Source organism: Lagenorhynchus albirostris, chromosome 2 (assembly GCF_949774975.1).
Source record: "Lagenorhynchus albirostris chromosome 2, mLagAlb1.1, whole genome shotgun sequence".
Taxonomy (NCBI): Eukaryota; Metazoa; Chordata; class Mammalia; order Artiodactyla; family Delphinidae; genus Lagenorhynchus; species Lagenorhynchus albirostris.
In genome coordinates this window covers 165,098,539-165,118,704 of record NC_083096.1, presented here as the reverse complement: position 1 = coordinate 165,118,704, position 20,166 = coordinate 165,098,539, and the positions used below count along the sequence as shown (strand labels likewise).

Genomic DNA, 20,166 nt, shown 5'->3' with positions numbered 1-20,166 from the left:
TGTGACTTTAGGCAAGTCACCAGACTGTTCTAAACCAGTTTTCTCTTTGGTAAAATGAAGGGACTAACTAAAATCAGTTGGTCTCAACTTTTCTCACAGTGAACTAGAGTGTACTCCCAAAGGCTTTGCGACCACAAGTCCTAAAGAAAATACAGTGAGGGAATACATTTTAAAAAAATATTTAATTACAAACTACTTCAAACCTTCCAAAAAGTATGATAATAATATAACCACGAAGACAAAAGTGATATTTAATATTTTGCTATGTTTACTATTGATCTCTTTTTAAAGAACTATGTTACCACTATAACTAAAACCCCATCACTCATCTCTTTTTTCTTCCTTTTTCTCAGAGGTAACCACTTTCCCAAATTGCTATGTGTTTTTCCCATTTAAGTTTTTGTACTTTTATTTCATATAAAAGCATTTATAATATGTGGTATTTTTCTGTTGTTTTACATCAATATCATACTGAATAGATCATTTTTCAACTTCCCTTTTTCCACTTCTTATTATGTTTTTAAGATTTATCTATCTTGATAGCATGTAAATCACTGAATTGGTTGTGTAGTACTTCATGGTACAAACAAACCACAATTCACCCATCCATTCCCCTACAGAGGACAGTTGGGTTGTTCTGACTCTTTTTGCTATTGTGACAAGAGTTGGAAGACATACCCTTGCCCATGTTTTCTTGTGCACATGGGTAACAGTTCCTCTAAAATATCAGGAGTTAAGTTTCTGGGTTGTAAAACATGAGCATCTTCGATTTCAGCTCGAATATACCCCCTTCTGTCCAGGAGTCCAATCAGGAGGTGAAAATAGTGGGGTCAGTGAGTACCTCTGTAGAGCTGATCAGCTGGAGCATCAACTGATGCTTTTAGGAGAGGGGGGAAAAAAAGCTGCATTCACTGCCACAAGACTTATTTGAATAATCTTTGTCTACTTCCGAAACCCAAATCAGAGAATATTAGAATTGGTCATTTAATTAAATATCTATATAATACAATAATTTCTTCTAGAGTGTCCTGGACAGATGATTATACATCCTATACATGAACACTACCAAAGACAGAGAGCTCAAAACTTCCCAAGTAGCTCAGCTTTAATGGTTAGAAAGTTCTCTCTTGAACTGATCTGAAAACACCTATGGCTGGGAGGGAGTCTCATTCTGAATTAAACCCCTTGTGATTCTCTGTTTCTTCTATGTAAAACGAGAGTAAGAATAATACTTATCTCATAAGGTAGCGGTGAGAATCAAATAAGTTAGTGTGTGTTTGAATGTATATATGTGTGTGTACACAGAAAATGCATATATACACACATATATGTATGCATATACATACGTGTACATAGATATATGTATATGCATGTATACATATGCAATATATAAACATGTCATATATACATATATATTCATAGATGTAGAAAAGAAAGAGTACATGAGAGAACAAGTGAGCTCCTTGTAGAAAATAATAACTAATAGATGTAGCTATTATTAATATTCTTCTTCTTGCTGTCATCCACTCTCTACCAACAAAATTTCTTTCTGACAACAAATACTTACCGAGTGTCTGCTGTGTGCCAAAGACTGTGCTAAGAGTCACAGAAACATCAACCACACTTCCCTGTCGGTATTTCTAAGATCATCTGTGATATTGCCAGCATAGAACAAAGGTTTAAAATGGGGATTCTGGATTCAAATAATCTGGATTTTAATCCCAACTGTACTAGCTATGTGATTTGTGAGAGTATTGCTTAATTCACTGATAAGCACTTATCTCCCATGGTAAATGTTCAATAAATGTTAGCAATTATTCAGTTGAATTGACCTAATGTTTCAGCCTGAACCTGGGGAGCCATGGATAGATGATCACAAAGCTTTCTTCCAGTCCCAAAGTTTATAGTTTTTTAAATTTGGTGGAACATATATCTGTAGGAGAGAGATCAGGAGAAATAAACCATAACATTTTTAGGAGAAACGCATTTCACAAAGCTGAATTTACAAGTGTAGGCCCTAACTCCTCCAAATGGGGAGAAATCACACGTAGGGAGCTTACACACTAATTCAACTCTTTTTTTTTTTAAATAAGATTGTGTTTTGTTTTCTTTATAAATTTACTTATTTATTTTTGGCTGCATTGGGTCTTCGTTGCTGCCTGTGGGGGTCACTCTTTGTTGCGGTGCATGGGCTTCTCATTGCGGTGGCTTCTCTTGTTGTGGAGCACAGGCTCTCGGCGTATGAGCTTCAGTAGTTGTGGCACACGGGCTTAGTTGCTCCGTGGCATGTGGGATCTTCCCTGATCAGGGATTGAACCCGTGTCCCCTGCACTGGCAGACAGATTCTTAACCACTGTGCCACCAGGAAAGTCCCACTAATTCAACTCTTGATGCAAGCAGAAGCAGGAAAAAACAAGCAACTCATGGAGTGATAAACATGGGACAAACACTATAAATGCTAAGTATGTGTATACAGTTCTTCCTGAGGGTAGGTGCTGCCTGGTTCTCACTGGAGGGACAGGTAATGTTCAAAAGCTCAGACTCTAGGGCTACCCTGGTGGCACAGTGGTTGAGAGTCCGCCTGCCGATGCAGGGGACACGGGTTTGTGCCCCGGTCCAGTCCGGGAAGATCCCACATGTCGCGGAGCGGTTAGGCCCGTGAGCCATGGCCGCTGAGCCTGCGCGTCCGCAGCCTGCGTGTCCGGCCCCCGTACCGCAAAAAAAAAAAAAAAAAAAGCTCAGACCCTAGAGTCAGACAGATGTGGGTTTGAATCTCAAATTGGTTCCTTATCAGCTATGTGACCCTGGGCAAGTTGCTTTTTAACTCTTTTATGCCTCAACTTCCTCTACAGCAAAAATAGACATAGTAATATTAGAGTACCTATCTAAGGAACTGTACTCAGTACAGTGCTGACATAGTAAGTACACGCTCAACAAAAGCAAATTATGATTATCTGACGGATGACACCCTGTGGGTGAGCGACAAGTTTCCATTCTCAAAAGATGACCATGTCTTCCTTTTCTGACTCAAGGCTCCTCATGGGTGGGGCCTGGTCTCTACCTACAGAAGTTAGGCATGATAACTCCCTTGTGACCTTGGGAACTTCCTTAGAGAGGAATTGTTTCCTGCATCAGACTTGGGACTGCACAAGGCTGGAACGGCCTCTCTTTTTCAGAGGTGGGACCAGCAGTCTCAGATGGAACTTTCTCCCAACAAACTGAGTGTTCCCAGAGTGTGTGTGTGGCTGGCTCCCCTCCAGGCCACCGGTGTAGACTGATTATCTTTTATGCTCTTCCTTCAGGCCGGGAAGCCAAGAGTGAGGAATGTACCACTTCAGCAGCCCCCCAGAGCAGGAAGAAGTAAGGTGAGACTTGGCTCTGGGGTGACCCTGGGGCCCCAGCCTGAAGAGTCCCCCAATTAAGGGGCTCTGAGGGAGTCTTGAGGAGGCTCTTAGGAGACTGTGTCGGGCTCTGGGGGCAATGGGTGAGGGGAGTGTCCCAGAAGCGACAGGAGGGAGCATTTTACGCTCATATAGGGTGGAAGGTGCGTCCGGGTAACTAATGGCAACTGGGCGGGGTGAGCCCGCGTTGCGGGAGCTCTTCGACGGAGAAAAACTACGACTCCCAGGTTGCTCCAGGCTTAGCCCGGCTTTTCCGCCCGCCCACTGGCCGCCGGTCTGGCGAGCAGCGAAGCGGATTGGCCGCGGCCATGCGGGGCTCCCCAACTAGCAGGTTAGTAGGCGCCACCGGCAGCAGACGTTGACCAGGAGCGGGGGGGTGGAGGGGCCCCTGATCGCCATTCTGGAAACGGCCGGGCGCTGTCTCTGTAGCGTAGCCGCTGGCTGTGAGGCGCGGGGCGGGGGCGGAGACTGCGTGGCGCAGGCGCGGTGCTGGGCTTCTCCTGGGTCCCCAGACAGCTGGAGGAGATAAACAGAGGAGGAGGAGGGAGGGGAGTGCGTGTGTGAGAGCGCGCGAGGGAGTGTGAGTGTGTGTGAGCGCGGGTGTGAGGCGGTGCGCAGGGGCGGGCGGAGGCGCTGTCCGGCCCCGGCCAGGCGCCAGGCGGGGAGCATGGGAAGGGGCTAGAGCTGCCCGGGCCCTCCAGCCCCCTCCCCGGGATCCGCGCCCCCCCTCCGGGGAGAGGGGCCGGGCCCCCCGGACGGACATGGGCTCCTGAAGTTGCGCCGCCACCGGTCCTGGGAAGAGGCCTGACAGGTACGGGTAGCCGCCGCCCCCTGCTCTCCGCGGGCGCCGAGGCGAGGACCGGCTCCGGCAGCCTCGGCACACGGGCCGCCAGCTCTGGGCCGGCCCCAGCCCTGCCGGCCCGGGGGCCTGGACCCGTCCGCCTGAGGGCTCCGGGGTGTCCCGAGAAGGGGCAGGCCTCGCCGGGTCGGAGGGCAGAGTGGGCCGGGGGCGGGGTGGGGACGGAGGACTGGCAGGGACGTGGAGGGAAGGCTCTGGGAGTTTGGGGAGGCTCTTCCGAGGGAGAGGTGGAAGTCGTCCCATCACGGGACTTTTTTGCGGAGTTTTTGTTTGACATCTGATCTGGCGCGGGTCTCAGGAAGAAGGGGGCAGGTGGAAGTGTCGGGAGGGCAACGTTGACCTGACCTGCTCTCTCTTAGTTTCCATCTGTGTGTGTGTGTGTGTCCGTCCCCGTGTCCAGTCCAGGCTTCTGGCAGCCGCAGATGCCTTCAGTGGCCCATCCTGGCACCAAACTGAACTCTGCCGAGGTGTTTCCACCAGGCGACTGTAGCGCCCGTACAAAGGGCCTTTACTTGGGAACTGGCTATTCAGTACCCACTTCAAAGGGCAAATGGGAAGTGTGGAGTAGGAGAGAGACTGCGACCCAGCAGGATCCAATTCTCGTTGCTGAAAGCTGCAGTGAGACGCCCCCTTGCCAGCCAGGTTGAATTCGCATAGTGCCCTCTGGCTCTCTCTTCTGCAGGTGTACTACTAGGGTCTCTAGAAAAGAGGCATCGGGATTTATGACTAATGTCTAACAACGTAATTTGACTATTTCCTCCAAAGGCCTTTCCTTCTATGACTTTCTTTAACTTCCTGATGTAGTGGTAAAGCAACTTTAAAAAGTTTTCCTCTCAAGTTAGTGAGTTTAAAAGCATGGTAGGGTGGATGTAGCTTCCCCATTCTTCCCAAAGATGGGGTAGATGATCAGGGCAAAGTGGCAGTTAAGTCTTCCCTTTTAATAAAGCCTGAAACAGTTTTGAGAAGAAGATTATTATTCTGAGGTCACCTCCTGACTCAAAGGCATTATGAAATCCCCACCTAGGGCACAGGTATGCCCCGTGGCCTCACTAAGCTTTTCTGTACATTGCAGTCCTCCTTGAGTGGCCAGTCTGTGTTCACTAAGTTGAAGGAACTACTAAAGGATATTTTTGGTTTGAATTCTGGCTGCTGCTTCTTTGTAATTATATTTTTAAAGGGATTGAATTGAATCTTGGCTATTGAGCATAGTGATAACCAGATCCTCTATCACAGGCCAAGGAGTAATTAGTAGGGCTCCTTTTGGCCGAGTCTAATTAGACTAACAATGGATTTTTTCATTGCAGTTTGTTGTATTTCATCGGCAGGTGGGAAACAACCTTTTCTGCCATAGTTTGTGATCATGCTGCTTAATTCTGGAGTCTAGCTGTCCTTCCCTCTTAACCTCTTTGGGGACACTTACGTTCAGGTCACATCCCACTTTGTAGAAGCAGTGCTTTGGGTCAACTCTGAAGAGTAACTGAACAACAATTCATATTTCTGCCTGGGACTCCTTCCCTTGGGGTCACTGAAGGAAAGAGAATATGTGTAGTGATTGTGGTGATGGTGTTAACATTGACAATTTGCCAGTTTTGAGTTTTAAAGTTGTGAAACAGCTGACAGTTTTTCTAGCTGGTAAGAACTCATGGGACATCCTATGGAGGGTATTTTCACGCATGTGGGCTTCAGAATCTGGAAGGATACAACTGAAGAAGCCCTCTGCTAAAATCTGTGGCTCCTGAGGGGCCAACTGCTGGGAAGACCCAAAAGTGTGACTTTAATTATTCTTCAATTATTTTTATTTTTCTTCTCTCCTTTTTGAATTAAGGAGTATAGCCCACGTGTGCAGTCCTGGGTCTCAGAGAGGGAGTCATAGACAACGTGTAATGTGGTGATACTTAACCTTTTCATTTGGGCCACTGGTTTAATGATCCATTCTGTTTCCTTTCTTCTTTTATCCTCACCTTTCCAGATTCTCCACTGCATCTTTGGGCTGCCAAACCCATATAATTCTTAGGCTGTGCTTTCTTCTCAGCTGTCTAATAAGCTCTTCAAAAACCCAAGCCCTGACAATTGCCATCAGAAACCAGTCCCTTGGTGTTATGTTTAATTCTGGCTAATTTACTTTGAGGGATATTTACTAACTGGAATACATCCTAAAAAGTGACTGACATTTATTGAGGGCCTGGTATATGTCACGCTCTGTGCTAGGTAGTGTTCTTACTTTATCTAATTTAACCTTCATGACTACCATGTGAAGTGAAAGTTTTTCCTGTTATACATATGAAGACACAGGTTCAGAGAGGTAAACTAACTTGCTTAAGGTCACACAGCTAGTAAGTGAAAGGATCAGAATTCAGACCCAGGTCTGTCTCCTCAGGGACTGTGACACTTGAGCAAGGGCTGAAAGGACCAAAACTAAGAGCCTGGGGGAACACATACTTGAAGAACTGTCTTTGGAAAAGGAACTGGACTTTCTCTGTGTGATTCTGCAAGGCAGCACTAGGATCAAAGGATGGAAATTCCAAGAGGGTAGATGTTGGCTTGACAGGAGAGAATTTGGCTTTCTAAAAACACAATGGGCTGCCTTGTGGGGGAGTGAGTTACCCATCATTGGAGGTATTCAAGCAGAGGCTTTGCCACTTCTTATCAAGGATATGGTAGAGGAGTTCATACTTATGTAGTTAAATTGGACTGAGTTTTTTTTCAGTATTTTAAACTCTGTTATTATATCAAATTCCTGTCATTTTGATTTGTAAAAATCTAATATGTATTGAATACTTACTTTGTGCCTGGCACTTGCTGAACACTTTTCCTACAATATTTCATTTAATCTTCAGAAGTCCCCTGAGGTAAGTATTATCACTATTTCCACTTTACAAATGAGGAAACTGAGGGTCCAGAAAGTTGAAAAATATGCTGGAGGTTACACAGCTAGTAGTAGTAGGGCTGATATTTGAACCTATGTCTGCACCTTCTTAGCTGTGTAACCTAGAGTAAAGCACATGTTCTCTCTGAGCTATACTTTCCTCATATGTGAAATGAGCACCTACATTACAGTGGGTATATAAGGACTAAATGATGTAATACATGCTTTTCACTAGATCTCATCTTTTGCCCCCAAGAGCCTGGGTTTGGGGGTAAAGGGCTGCCACTTTGGTTTCTTCAGGTTGAATTCAGGCCTGACTGAAACCCTGAGAGTCCTGGGGTTCATTCTTGGTGCTATTAGTAACAGCTGCTGACTCCACAAAGGGCTTTGTGGCATTAGTAACTAATACCTTAAAAACTTGAGGCCTGAATAAGAGGAGTATTCAGCCAACAGGTTGGAGTATTGGAGGCAGTGTCAGAAGCTGTGTGGAAAGAAAATTCTCACCCTGTTGTAGAATCAGATTCAGGGATCACTGTTTGCATTTTTATATTTAATGTCTTATTTTAGGGTGAACAAGGTCACAACTGCTAGAGCTGTGCCAGAGCGGGATGCCAAGAATAATAACCCTTAATCCTCCCTGTAGCCATCTGGGGAGGTACTAACCCCATTTTCTTGGGGAAGGGAGCAGAGCAGCATCAGTCCTTGCCCAGGTAGCTATCTACAAGCTCTCTAGAGACAGTGTTAGGGTCAGGACCTTGGTAAAATTTTGTCCTTGTTCATAACCCCCAGATTCTGTTTTCAGAAAGCATAAAACTGTGCTTATTCCTGAACCTTTTAGAGAGCCTTTATCAGAATGGGAGGCAGGCGTTTCTGGTCAGGGAGCTTCATCAGTTGAGGCCTGAGTGTTTGGGTGCCAGTGGCTTACCTGGTTCCCTCTTGAGTCAGACATCTGGATGTAACACAGCTGCAAATGAATCAGGAAGGAAGCATTTCCAAATTGACTGGCTTAGTTTTCCTTGACCTTTCTGCTAGGAGTAAAGTTAGGGGGCAAAACTTAAAAGGCTCCCCTGTGAAAAGGTACTTTGAGTTGTGGCAGGATTTGGAAAGATGCAAGTTAAAGGCAAAATGCAAGACTGTGGATGCTCTTGAATACAATGAGAAAGGCTAGCATTATCAGAATATGCTTCCATTTCTCTTTCTGTTCCCTTCCATTACCTTAAGGTAGTTGTGGCCCTAGGAGAAGGCAGATAAATTATCTATGATCACTGAAAAGCAAAGCTCTGAAAACATCAGGAAAATTTTTCACAAAACTCAAATCGTGATACAGAACCATACAGGCAGAGAAGACATCCAGGTGAGTTTTCATCCAGAGCCTCCCACAAGTGAAGCATTTCTTCGGATGGCCTTCCACAGAGAAAGCTTCAGTCAGCCCCATATGGAATCATTTAAGCCAGGAGCCTCAAAGATGGCAGAGAACTTTTCCGAAGATGCTTTGCCGATGGGCTTGTCCTACCATCCACACCTTTCTCAGATGATGTCCTTGTGCCAACTTAGTCCATGACCCTGAAATGCAATCTTTAAATTTGTGTTTAAGACCAGCAGAGTCAAGGTGATTTTGATTCCTTAGCCGAACCCTAAGAAACGGTAAGAGACAAAGTTTCTATTGGGGAAGACTGCTTGGATGTGGTCTGATTAAAGATAATAGTAGTAACTCTTTTTTAGTGGCCAACAGCCTGGGTCCTGGAGTTAAGCTATCTAGTTTGACTCTTCATTTAATTACTGTAACTTTGGGCAAGTTAACTTCTCCATGCCTCAGATCCTTCATCTATAAAATGAGGATAATAGTAGTACCTGTCTCACAGGGCTGTTATGAGGAGTCTGTCAGATAACACTTGTAAAATGTTTAGAATGTTCAATAAATATTATTTACTATGCTCGGTGTCAGGCATTTTACATATGTGGCTCTTCCATTCCTCATCAGTCTGTGAAGGTAGGCTTTATCATCCCTGGTTGGTTTTTTTTTCGGTACAAGGGCCTCTCACTGTTGTGGCCTCTCCCGTTGCGGAGCACAGGCTCCGGATGCGCAGGCTCAGCGGCCATGGCTCAGGGGCCCAGCCGCTCCACGGCATGTGGGATTTTCCCGGACCGGGGCACGAACCCGTGTCCCCTGCATCGGCAGGTGGACTCTCAACCACTGCGCCACCAGGGAAGCCCAATCCCTGTTTTTCTTTTAATTAATTAATTTATTTATTTATTTTTGGCTGCTCCAGGTCTTAGTTGTGGCGTGCGAGATCTTCGTTGCAGCATGTTTAGTTGAGGCATGCGGGATCTTTAGTTCTGGCATGCAGACTCTTAGTTGAGGCATACATGTGGGATCTAGTTCCCTGACCAGGGATCAAACCTGGGCCCCCCTGCATTGGCAGCATGGAGTCTTACCCACTGGACCACCAGGGAAGTCCCATCATCTCTGTTTTATAGATTGGAAAACTGAGGTTTAGAAATGCTGTCACACAGAAAGTGGGTGGCAGAACTGGATTGAACTTTAGGACTGTCGGACTCCACAGCCCAACTCTTTTTATTTTATTATACTAGTTCCAATTACCTTTATGCATTGGAAGTGCTTTTTTTTTTTCCTATAGGATTGCTTCAGTAGGAAAACCATCGCAAATAGAGTGAAACGAAACTTGCATACATCTTTTGCATAATTCAGAATGTTGAAAGGGGGTCAGCTGTCACTCAATGGGAGCACCTCCCTGCAGTGGTAGGTAGCAAGTCCAGAGGAAAGAGAACACAGATGACTTGGGTTCCATCTCCACTCTACTGCTACCTAGCAGTGTGTCCTTAGAATTATGGGATAAGGGCATTGGAACGGGTTTTGCAGCTCATCTCAGAGTCTACCTCTCATTTTACAGATGGGTAAATAGGCTGAGGGAATGAAATGTCATACTCAGAGTCACACAGCCAGAGTTAGAGGCAGATCTTGGCCTGGAGCACAAGACCCTAATCCCGGTTTAGTGCTTCTTCCTCAGTACCACATAGCATTGTGCTTCAGTTCTCCTTTGTTAAATGGGGATGATAATAACTTTCTAGCTTCCTCACAAGATTGTTGTGAGGTTCAAATGAAAAGCATGAACAAAAGCATTCTGATAGATATAAAATACTGTTTGTATGCAAGGTAGTCATGCTGTTATTCATTCAGCAAGTATTTATTGGTACCTGCTAAGCCCACATCACTCCTTGGGGACCCAGGAGGATCAATAGGTGAATCAGATAAAGAGCTGGCCCTCAGGATGCTTTTAGTCTTTTAAGGAAGAGAAGCCACATAAATAACTACTGTTCAAGTTAGGAGACAGATGAAGGAAAGGGTGAGAACTAAATTTTCTTTTCATAAGTTGTCATTTTGAGGTAGAGAAAAGAAGAAAGTGTTTTGGGACTTTTCCTCCTTTAAAATTGAGATATAATTTACTTACCATAAAACCTACCCTCTTAATGTGTGCAAATCTGCGCTTTTTAATATATTCACAAAGTTGTGCAACCATCACCAATATCTAATTCTGGAACATTTTCATCACCCCCCAAAAGAAACCCATACCCTTTAGCTATCACTGCCTACCCCCAATCGTCCCATCGTCTCCCTCAACACTAGACAACCACTAATCTACTTTCTGTCTCTATAGCTTTTTCTATTCTTGACATTTCATATAAATGGATTCATACAATATGTGGCCTTTTGGGACTGGCTTCTCTCCCTTAACACAATGTTTTCAAGTTTCATCCATGTTATGGATGAATCAGTACTTCATTCCTTTTTATGGAAGAATAATATTCCATATATGGATATACCACATTTTATTTATCCATTGATGGACATTTCAGTTGTTTCTACTTTGGGGATATTATAAACAATGCTGCTATGAGTGTTCATGTACAAGTTTTCATGTGGACATAGGTTTTCATTTCTCTTGGAGTAGATACCTAGGAGTAAAATTTCTGGGTCATATGGTCACTCTAAGTTTAACTTTTTGAGAGGAGGCTTTTCTTAAACGATTTTTTCTTATTGAAAATAATACTGTCACTCACACTTAGTATTTGCAGTGTGCCAGTTATCCCGTGTAATCCTCACAACAGCCCTGAGGTAGGTACAGTCATTATCTCTGTGTAACAGTTGAAAAAACAGCCAGTGTTTCTTGAATTATCACATGCCAGGTATTGTGCTAAGTGTTTTACAATGCATTACTTCATTAATGCTCCCAATAACCCTGTGAGATAGATATTATTACATATACCTATATAGCAGGTAAAAACAAAAATAAAACAAAAAACCCAGGAGCTTAAAAGTAAACCGTTTTGGGGGCTTCCCTGGTGGCGCAGTGGTTGAGAGTCCGCCTGCCGAGGCAGGGGACATGGGTTCGTGCCCCGGTCTGGGAAGATCCCACATGCCGCGGAGCGGCTAGGCCCGTGAGCCATGGCCGCTGAGCCTGCGCATCCGGAGCCTGTGCTCCGCAACGGGAGAGGCCACAACAGTGAGAGGCCCGCGTACCGCAAAAAAAAAAAAAAAAGTAAACAGTTTTGCCCAAGAACGCAACCTAGTGTGTGGTAGAGCCAGATTCAAACTCAAGTTTCTTTCCATCCAAAGCTAGTTTCTAATGACTATTTCCACACTAACACAAAACAATAAAAGTTAACAGTAGAATACTTGGAAAATACACAGGAACAGAAAGAAAAATATATCGCCTGTTGTCCTACCAGAGACATGACCACTGGCTAACAATTTTGGTGCATATCCTTCTTGTTATAGCATTACATATGTACATTTTTTGGTTTGTATTTTTTCCCCCAAGGCTGGGATGGCTATATATATGTCTTAAACCTAATTTTTAAACTAAAATGATTAATGGTTTTTCCATTTCATTAAGCAGTCTTCCATGTTTTGAATGACTCTATAATAGGAAAAAAAGTGGGTTTTTTTGGGTTTTTTTGCCGCATCATGAGGCTGGTGGAAACTTCGTTCCCCAACCAGGAATCGAACCCGGTGCCCCGGCAGTAGAAGCGCGGAGTCCTAACCACTGGATGGCCAGGGAATTCCCAGAAAGAAAGATTTTTAAAAGGGCTTTATTAGAGAGAATTCCAAATGTATACAAAGTAGAAGAGTATAATAAACCGCCATGTACTCATCATCCTATCTCAATAACTGTCAACATCCTGCCATTTTTTTTTTTTTTTTTTTTGCAGTACGCAGGCCTCTCACTGTTGTGGCCTCTCCCTTGCGGAGCACATGCTCCGGATGCGCAGGCTCAGTGGCCCTGGCTTACGGGCCCAGCCACTCCGCGGCATGTGGGATCTTCCCGGACCGGGGCACAAACCCGTGTCCCCTGAATCGGCAGGCGGACTCTCAACCACTGCACCACCAGGGAAGCCCCCCATCCTGCCATTCTTGTTTCACCTATACCTCCCCTGCTTTCCACCCACTCATTCTATTTTTTAGGTGAAATTTAGAAACATGAAAACACACTAATCTTGATTGTATAATTTTAACAAATGGATATACCCATGTGAACATACCTCCAATATCCGTGAAATCATACTCCCATCAATATATAGAGAGCCTTCTATCACTCTAGAAAGTTCTCTGGTGTCCTTTTCTTGCCAATCTCCACACACCCAGGCAACATTTCTGATTTTTTTTTAACTATACTTTGCCTGTTTTAGAATTTCATATAGATGGAATCATACAGTATGTACTTTACGTCTGGCTTCTGTTGCTCAGAATCTAAGAGATTCTTCCATGTTGTTGCCTGTATTAGTAGTTCCTTTTTTTTTTTTTTCTGTACGCGGGCGTCTCACTGTTGTGGCCTCTCCCGTTGCGGAGCACAGGCTCCGGAAGCGCAGGCTCAGTGGCCATGGCTCACGGACCTAGCCGCTCCGCGGCATGTGGAATCTTCCCGGACGGGGCATGAACCCGTGACCCCTGCATCGGCAGGCAGGCTGTCAACCACTGCGCCACCAAGGAATCCCTCCTTTTTTCTTTTATATAATAACTTTGTTGGGATATAATCCATATGCCATATAATTCATGCATTTAAAGTATACAATTCATTGGTTTTTAGTAGACTCACAGATGTGCAACGACCACCACAGTCAATTTTAGAACATACTTATCACCTCAAGAATAAACTCCAAACCACAGTGAAATACCACTTCACATCCACGAAGATGGCTATAATTAAAAAAAAAAAAAAAAGTGTTGGTGAGGGTGTGGAGAAAGTGGGACCCTTATACATTGGCTGGCGAGACTGTAAAATGGTGCAGCTACTATGGAAAACAGTTTGGCGATTCCTCAGATAGTTAAACATAGAATTACCATATGACCCAGCAATTCCACTCCTAGGTATATACCCCAAAGAATTGCAAACAAGTACTCAGAGACCTGTACATGAATGTTTATAGCAGCACTATTCACAATGGATGAATGGATAAACACAATGTGGCATAGCAGTGCAATGGAATAGTACTCAGCCATAAAAAGGAACGAAGTACTGATACGTGCTGCAACATGGATGAACCTCAAAACATTATAATACGTGAAAGAGGCCAGACACAAAAAGGCCACAAATTGTAGGATTCCATTTATATGAAAAACCTAGAATAGATAAATCCATAGATACAGAAAGTAAATTAGTAGTTGCCAGGTGCTGCGGGGAGGAGGGAATAGGGAATGACTGCTTAATGGGTATGAGGTATTCTTTTGGGTTGATGGAAATGTTTTGGAATTAGCTAGAGGGGGCGGTCCCACAACATTGTGAATGTACTAAATACCACTGAATTGTACACTTTAAATGATTAATTTTATGTTACGTGAGTTTCAATTCAATTAAAAAAAAAGGAAACATATCCTTTAGTTATCACCCCTCTACCTCCTGTCCCCTCCAGCCCCAAGAAATCACAAATGTACTTTCTATTTCTATAGATTTGCCTATTCTGGACTTTTTATATAAATGGACTTATATGATATGTGGGCTTCTTTCACTTAGCATAATGTCTTCAAGCTTCATCCATGTTGTAGACATGTCTCAGTACTTCATTCCTTTTTCTGGCCAAATAACATTCGATTGTATGGATAAACCACCTTTTGTTTATCCATTGATCAGTTGATGGACATTTCGGTGGTTTCTACCTGTTACCTATTGTGAATAATGTTACTATGTGCATTCTTGTACACGTTTTCTTATGGAGTTTCTTTGTTTTGTTTTGTTTTTTTTACTGGTACGCGGGCCTCTCACTGTTGTGGCCTCTCCCGTTGCGGAGCACAGGCTCCGGACGCGCAGGCTCAGCAGCCACAGCTCACGGGCCCATCCGCTCTGTGGCACGTACCCAGACGGGGGTACGAACCCGTGTGCCCTGCATCGGCAGGCGGACTCTCAACCACTGCGCCACCAGGGACGCCCGAGTTTCTTTGTTTTTAACAAAGTCACTTTTTTTTCCTCCTGACCTTGCATTTCAAAGCTAGCAGAGGTGATAAAGACATCCTATTCTCTGTCCCCCACCATCTGCAGTGGAATCCTCAGTGTCAGCTTTGTTTCTCTGGTAGGGAATGAAATATGGAAGAAATGTTGTAACCATGCCAGTGAGTATAGATAACAGGAGTTATCAGGTCTTAGTAGAATTCAGGTTTGGCGGAAGTCTATTAAGCACCTACCACGATCCAGGTATATATTTTGTACTTTCATATATATTTCATCATTTATTCCTCACAAAGATCCATTGAAGTAGGTTAGTATCCCTATTTTACAAATGAGGAAATTGAAACTCAGAAACATTAAGTAACTTGCACAACTACGGGGCTGAAATTCAGGCCCAGGTGCCTAAGTATTTCAAGTCTGCTTCTCTTTCTGCTGCGCTAACCAGAGCCTAAACAAGGACTATGGCACACCTGAAATGGGTGGTTCCTCATGTTTGTTTGGATATTACCAATTCAATCCTTGGTTCCAGATGAGTAATCTTCTCCAGATGTACTTTCTTCTAGGGTTTGGTAACCTTAGGCTCTTATATTACTGGTACCCTTTTCATTTTGAAGTACGAGATTAATTCCTCCACATTTAACTGTTAGTTGAATTTTATTACCTTCCTTTGTAACTATACAAAGATGTGCCCATTGAAGAAAGTTTCCCAGTAGCCTAAGTTTGTGGTTAATCATTAGAGAAATGCAAATTAAAACTACAATGAGATATCATCTCATACCGGTCAGAATGGCCATCATAAAAAAATCTAGAAACAATAAATGCTGAAGAGGGTGTGGAGAAAAGGGAACGTTCTTGCACTGTTGGTGGGAATGTAAATTGAATGGAGAACAGTATGGAGGTTCCTTAAAAAACTAAAAATATAACTACCATACGACCCAGCAATCCCACTACTGGGCATATGCCCTGAGAAAACCATAATTCAAAGAGTTGTGTATCAAAATGTTCATTGCAGCTCTGTTTACAGTAGCCAGGACATGGAAGCAACCTAAGTGGCCATCAACAGATGAATGGATAAAGAAGATGTGGCACATATATACAATGGAATATTACTCAGCCATAAAAAGAAATGAAATTGAGTTATTTGTAGTAAGATGGGTGGACCTAGAGTCTGTCATACAGAGTGAAGTAAGTCAGAAAGAGAAAAACTACCATATGCTAACACATATATATGGAATCTAAGAAAGAAAGAAAAGAAAAGGTCATGAAGAACCTAGCGGCAAGATGGGAATAAAGACCAGACCTACTAGAGAATGGACTTGAGGATATGGGGAGGGGGAAGGGTGGGCTGTGACAAAGTGAGAGAGTGGCATGGACATATATACACAACTAAAATAGATAGCTCGTGGGAGGTAGCCGCATAGCACAGGGAGATCAGCTCGGTGCTTTGTGACCACCTGGAGGGGTGGGATAGGGAGGGTGGGAGGGAGGGAGACGCAAGAGGGAAGAGATATGGGAACATATGTATAACTGATTCACTTTGTTATAAAGCAGAAACTAACACACCATTGTAAAGCAATTATACTCCAATAAAGATGTTAAAAAAAAAAAGTTTGTGGAAGGGATGGTGTTAAGTTCTAGGCATTTTAGAGCTCTGGGAATAGAATACCTTTTAGAAGGTGTAACATCTGCATAGCAGCTCATATTTTCTTTATAACATTAAATCAGGGCTTCCCTGGTGGCGCAGTGGTTGAGAGTGCGCCTGCCGATGCAGGGGGCACAGGTTCATGCCCCGGTCTGGGAAGATCCCACATGCCGCGGAGCAGCCGGTCCCGTGAGCCATGGCCGCTGAGCCTGCGCGTCCGGAGCCTGTGCTCTGCAAAACATTAAATCATATCTTTTCCTTTGTGCCTTAGGTATTTTTATATTTCTCATATTCCTGACTCCTAGAAGCTGGCTTCCTTCTTCCTCTTTTCCATTTAATATCAGCTAGAGTTTGCCTGCAATATCCTGAATTACAAGTAAATGCCATTCCTAAACCTTTGTATTCTAGCTAGAGGAAGTTTTTATTGAGCTTTCACGTTCTGCCAACAAATTAGCCCTCAGTGTTATTGGAGCTTTAAGTGTGAAAATCAGGGTTTATTCATTAACTGTGCTATGCTTAGGATGAAGAAGATACATTAAAAGTTGCTTGTTGTCTGGGAATTCCCTGGTGCTCCAGTGGTTAGGACTCGGCACTTTCACTGTGGTGGCCAGGGTTCAATTCCTGGTTGGGAAACTAAGATCCCGCAAGCCATGTGACTCAGCCAAAAAAAAAAGTTGCTTGTGGTCTGTTAAAGTCCTTATTCTTCATTATTGATTTCCCAGTTGTCTGTCTAGCTCTACTGTTATATGTTTAGTTTGTTTCCCCTACTGTCATTTTTGTGCTCTCTTCTAAGATGTGTGAATAAATGAGTATAAATAAAATTTAATTTATTATTCCATGTTGTTCCTTCTGAATTTACTGTCCTAGCTATTCATTTTGGTCGTTTGGTTAAATTAGCCTTTTTCAGTCCCTCTTTGGAGCTCTGATTACAGTAGCCTTGGTGCCATTGATATACAGTTGATGACAACTATATTGTGTGCTCTTGAAGAGACGGGTCTGTGTTCGGCTTGTTCTTTGCTGTATTTTCAAAGTTTAGCATAGTGCCTGGCAAAATAGGCATTGAAATTTTTACCTTATGGATTCCTTTTTTTTTTTTTTTTTTTAATTTGGCTGCATCAGGTCTTAGTTGAGGCATGCGAACTCTTCCTTGTGGCATGCGAACTTTCAGTTGCGGCATGTGGGATCCAGTTCCCTGACCAGGGATTGAACCCGGGCCCCCCGCATTGGGAGCACAGAGTCTTGGCCACTGGACCACCAGGGAAGTCCCCACCTTATGGATTCTTGAAGTCACTTATTTCCGTCTTTTTGCCCCTCAGCAGAACGAGCATTATGTAATTTGCATACTGCATCAGAGATGGAAATCCCCTTGATGTAGTCTTTTCCAGTGTTTAATCATATATAATATATATAACTTCCTTTTGCCAATTCCAGTCTTTCATTCGTATCATTTCATATTTATGAGTTCTTTATAGAATTGACTATTTCCTAACCTTTCTTAATGCTTTTAAAATTTGACCATGGGGCTTCCCTGGTGGCGCAGTGGTTGAGAGTCCGCCTGCCGATGCAGGGGACATGGGTTCGTGCCCCGGTCCGGGAGGATCCCACATGCTGCGGAGCGGTTGGGCCCGTGAGCCATGGCCACTGAGCCTGCGCGTCCACAGCCTCTGCTCCGCAGAGGGAGAGGCCACAACGGTAAGAGGCCCAAGTACCACAAAAAAAAAAAAATTTTTTTTTGACCATGATTAAATCTCCTAATATTCAAATAACTTTAATTTATTGCTCTGATCATTTGTATTTGAGAGACTTTGGACTGAAGTATGGAACTAGTTATGCCCCCTGTATATTTGAGCGTATTTCTCTCCTGAGGTGAGCCTTTATATAATCTCTGCTTAGAAGTGTTTCCAGTTATGCTTGTCTGCCTCTAAAAGTTTGTGGAAAGGCACTGTTGCCCTTAAGAGAGGAGAGGGTGGGCTGTGCTCCAGAATGAGCTATCTGCCAGTGTGCTATCATTTCTTCTCAGGATGGGAATGAAAATGTTTACCAAAATACCAACTGAGCAGTAGTTGTGTTAAATTTGACATTTTGGGTTTTAAACCTCTGCCTACCAGTCTGATATTGTTTTAAATCCCAGTTTCCATTTTATCATTTACTTGAATTGTAGTGGTTTTTGCTTGCCTGGTTTCTCTGCTTTTACCTCCCTTGTTCCTTTTAGTATTTCCAAGCCACACACCAATATTAGCTAAAGTCCCTTGCCTTTGTTTTTTTATTTTTTTCTTTTTTGTTTGGCCTCGCCATGCGGCTTGTGGGATCTTAGTCCCCCCACCAGGGATTGAACCCATGCCCTCGGCAGTGAAAGCGCCGAGTCCTAACCGCTGGACTGCCAAGGAATTCCCAAAAGTCCCTTGCCTTTGATTCTTTGCTTTCTTAGTATAGGTACTATATCTTTCATCTCATTATTCCCTTGTGTCAAGCACAGTGCTTGGTGCTTGCTAAAAACTCAGTTTATGTTTTAAGAAAAATAATGAATGAGTAGTGACAAATTAGTTGGCTCTTTTGGGGATTCTCGTAGTGATCATTACTCTAGGAAATTACATACTGTAGTAATTTATTCATATATACTTAGTAACTAAGAGTATCCATACAGTTCTAGGTTTGAGTCCCAGCTCCACCTCCAGTTTACTAGCTGTGTGACATTGTGAAAATTGTCTCCCATCTATGACTCTGTTTCTTCATCTATAAAATGATAGTAGCATCTACCATACAAGCTTTTTGAACTAATCTTAGCACTAGTTGTCTCTCTCCTCAGAAGTGTATCCCCCTAGTTCTTTGAGATTTCTTGTCATTCACGGTTCAGCTTAAATGTCATCTTCTCAGAGGGCCCCTCTGTATCAGGCAGGATTTGTAGTTGTAAGCAACAGAAACCAATTCTAGCTGATTCTTGAAAGGATATTAGGGAAACTCACAAAATATCAGGGAAGGCCGCAGAGCAGGCTTGAAGAATGGGCTGGAACAAGGGAAACTGGTTAGCATCCAGGACCGACAGCCAGAATCATTCACGGAACCAGTCCATGAGGTCACTGCTGCCACTTATATAGCTTACACCACCACCAGCTGACTGGACCTTAATGGCAATTATAGCACCTCTTCCTGCCAGCATGGACTTTCCATGATCCTCTGATTCGTTGACAGCAGATCCCAATTAAGGTCTGGGGCTCATGTGTCTGTTGGCATAGCCTGGGCCATATGCACACACTGTAGGTGTAAGGGAGCCTCAGAAAGAGAATCTTGACTCCACCATTCTCACTTCATAGTGAGAGGGCGCTCTGCCTCCCGCCAGACTCGTTAGATGGGGAGTTCCCAAAATATAGGAAGGGAGTTCACATGCTGAGCAGCCAGAAAACTCCAAAATACACTATATCTTCTTTGACCTCAAGTCTAAAAGTAGCCCATCAATCACTCTCTGATCAACTTGTTTTATTTTCATCATAGCTCTTTTCACTACTGGATATCTTCTTATTTTATTTGTATTATTATTTGTTATCTATCCCCTCCTGCTAGAATATAGGTACCATGAGAGTAAGGAACTTGCCTATTTTGTTCACTGCTGTATCTCCTGGGCCCGGAATAGTACCTGGCGTATAGTAGAAGCTTCTTGTGTTCACCTGTTAAATGAATAAATTAATGAATGAGTAAATATAAAGCACTTAGCACAATTCCTGGTACATAGTAAGTACATAATATTTGGCAACTTACTATTTCTTAGCAGATAAAAGTATTTATATTCTTTTCAAAATAAAATTAAAGAAAAAACTTTATACTTACATTATTTTATTTGACCTTCCCAGTAATCTTCCAAGGAAAAGGTGTTGGGAGTAAAAAATGAGCCTTTTTCTGGTGAAGCATGCATAGCCCATTCAGTGTTTGTACCAATGCTTCCT

The 20,166-nt window shown here is 43.5% G+C and overlaps 1 protein-coding gene across 5 annotated transcripts in view; it reads left to right on the top strand.

Annotated features, from left to right (window-relative positions):
• The first annotated feature begins 3,686 nt into the window (after nucleotides 1–3,686).
• WDTC1 (WD and tetratricopeptide repeats 1) overlaps nucleotides 3,687–20,166 on the top strand; it is a 71,731-nt gene continuing 55,251 nt past the window's right edge. For 2 of the 5 annotated variants that reach the window (XM_060140932.1, XM_060140927.1), the window contains exon 1: nucleotides 3,896–4,212. The gene's annotated coding sequence lies outside the window, so the exon portion shown is untranslated. Of the gene's footprint in view, nucleotides 3,733–3,894; nucleotides 4,213–20,166 lie in introns of those variants that run through there. The other 3 variants (XM_060140929.1, XM_060140931.1, XM_060140930.1) reach the window with 3 other exon arrangements.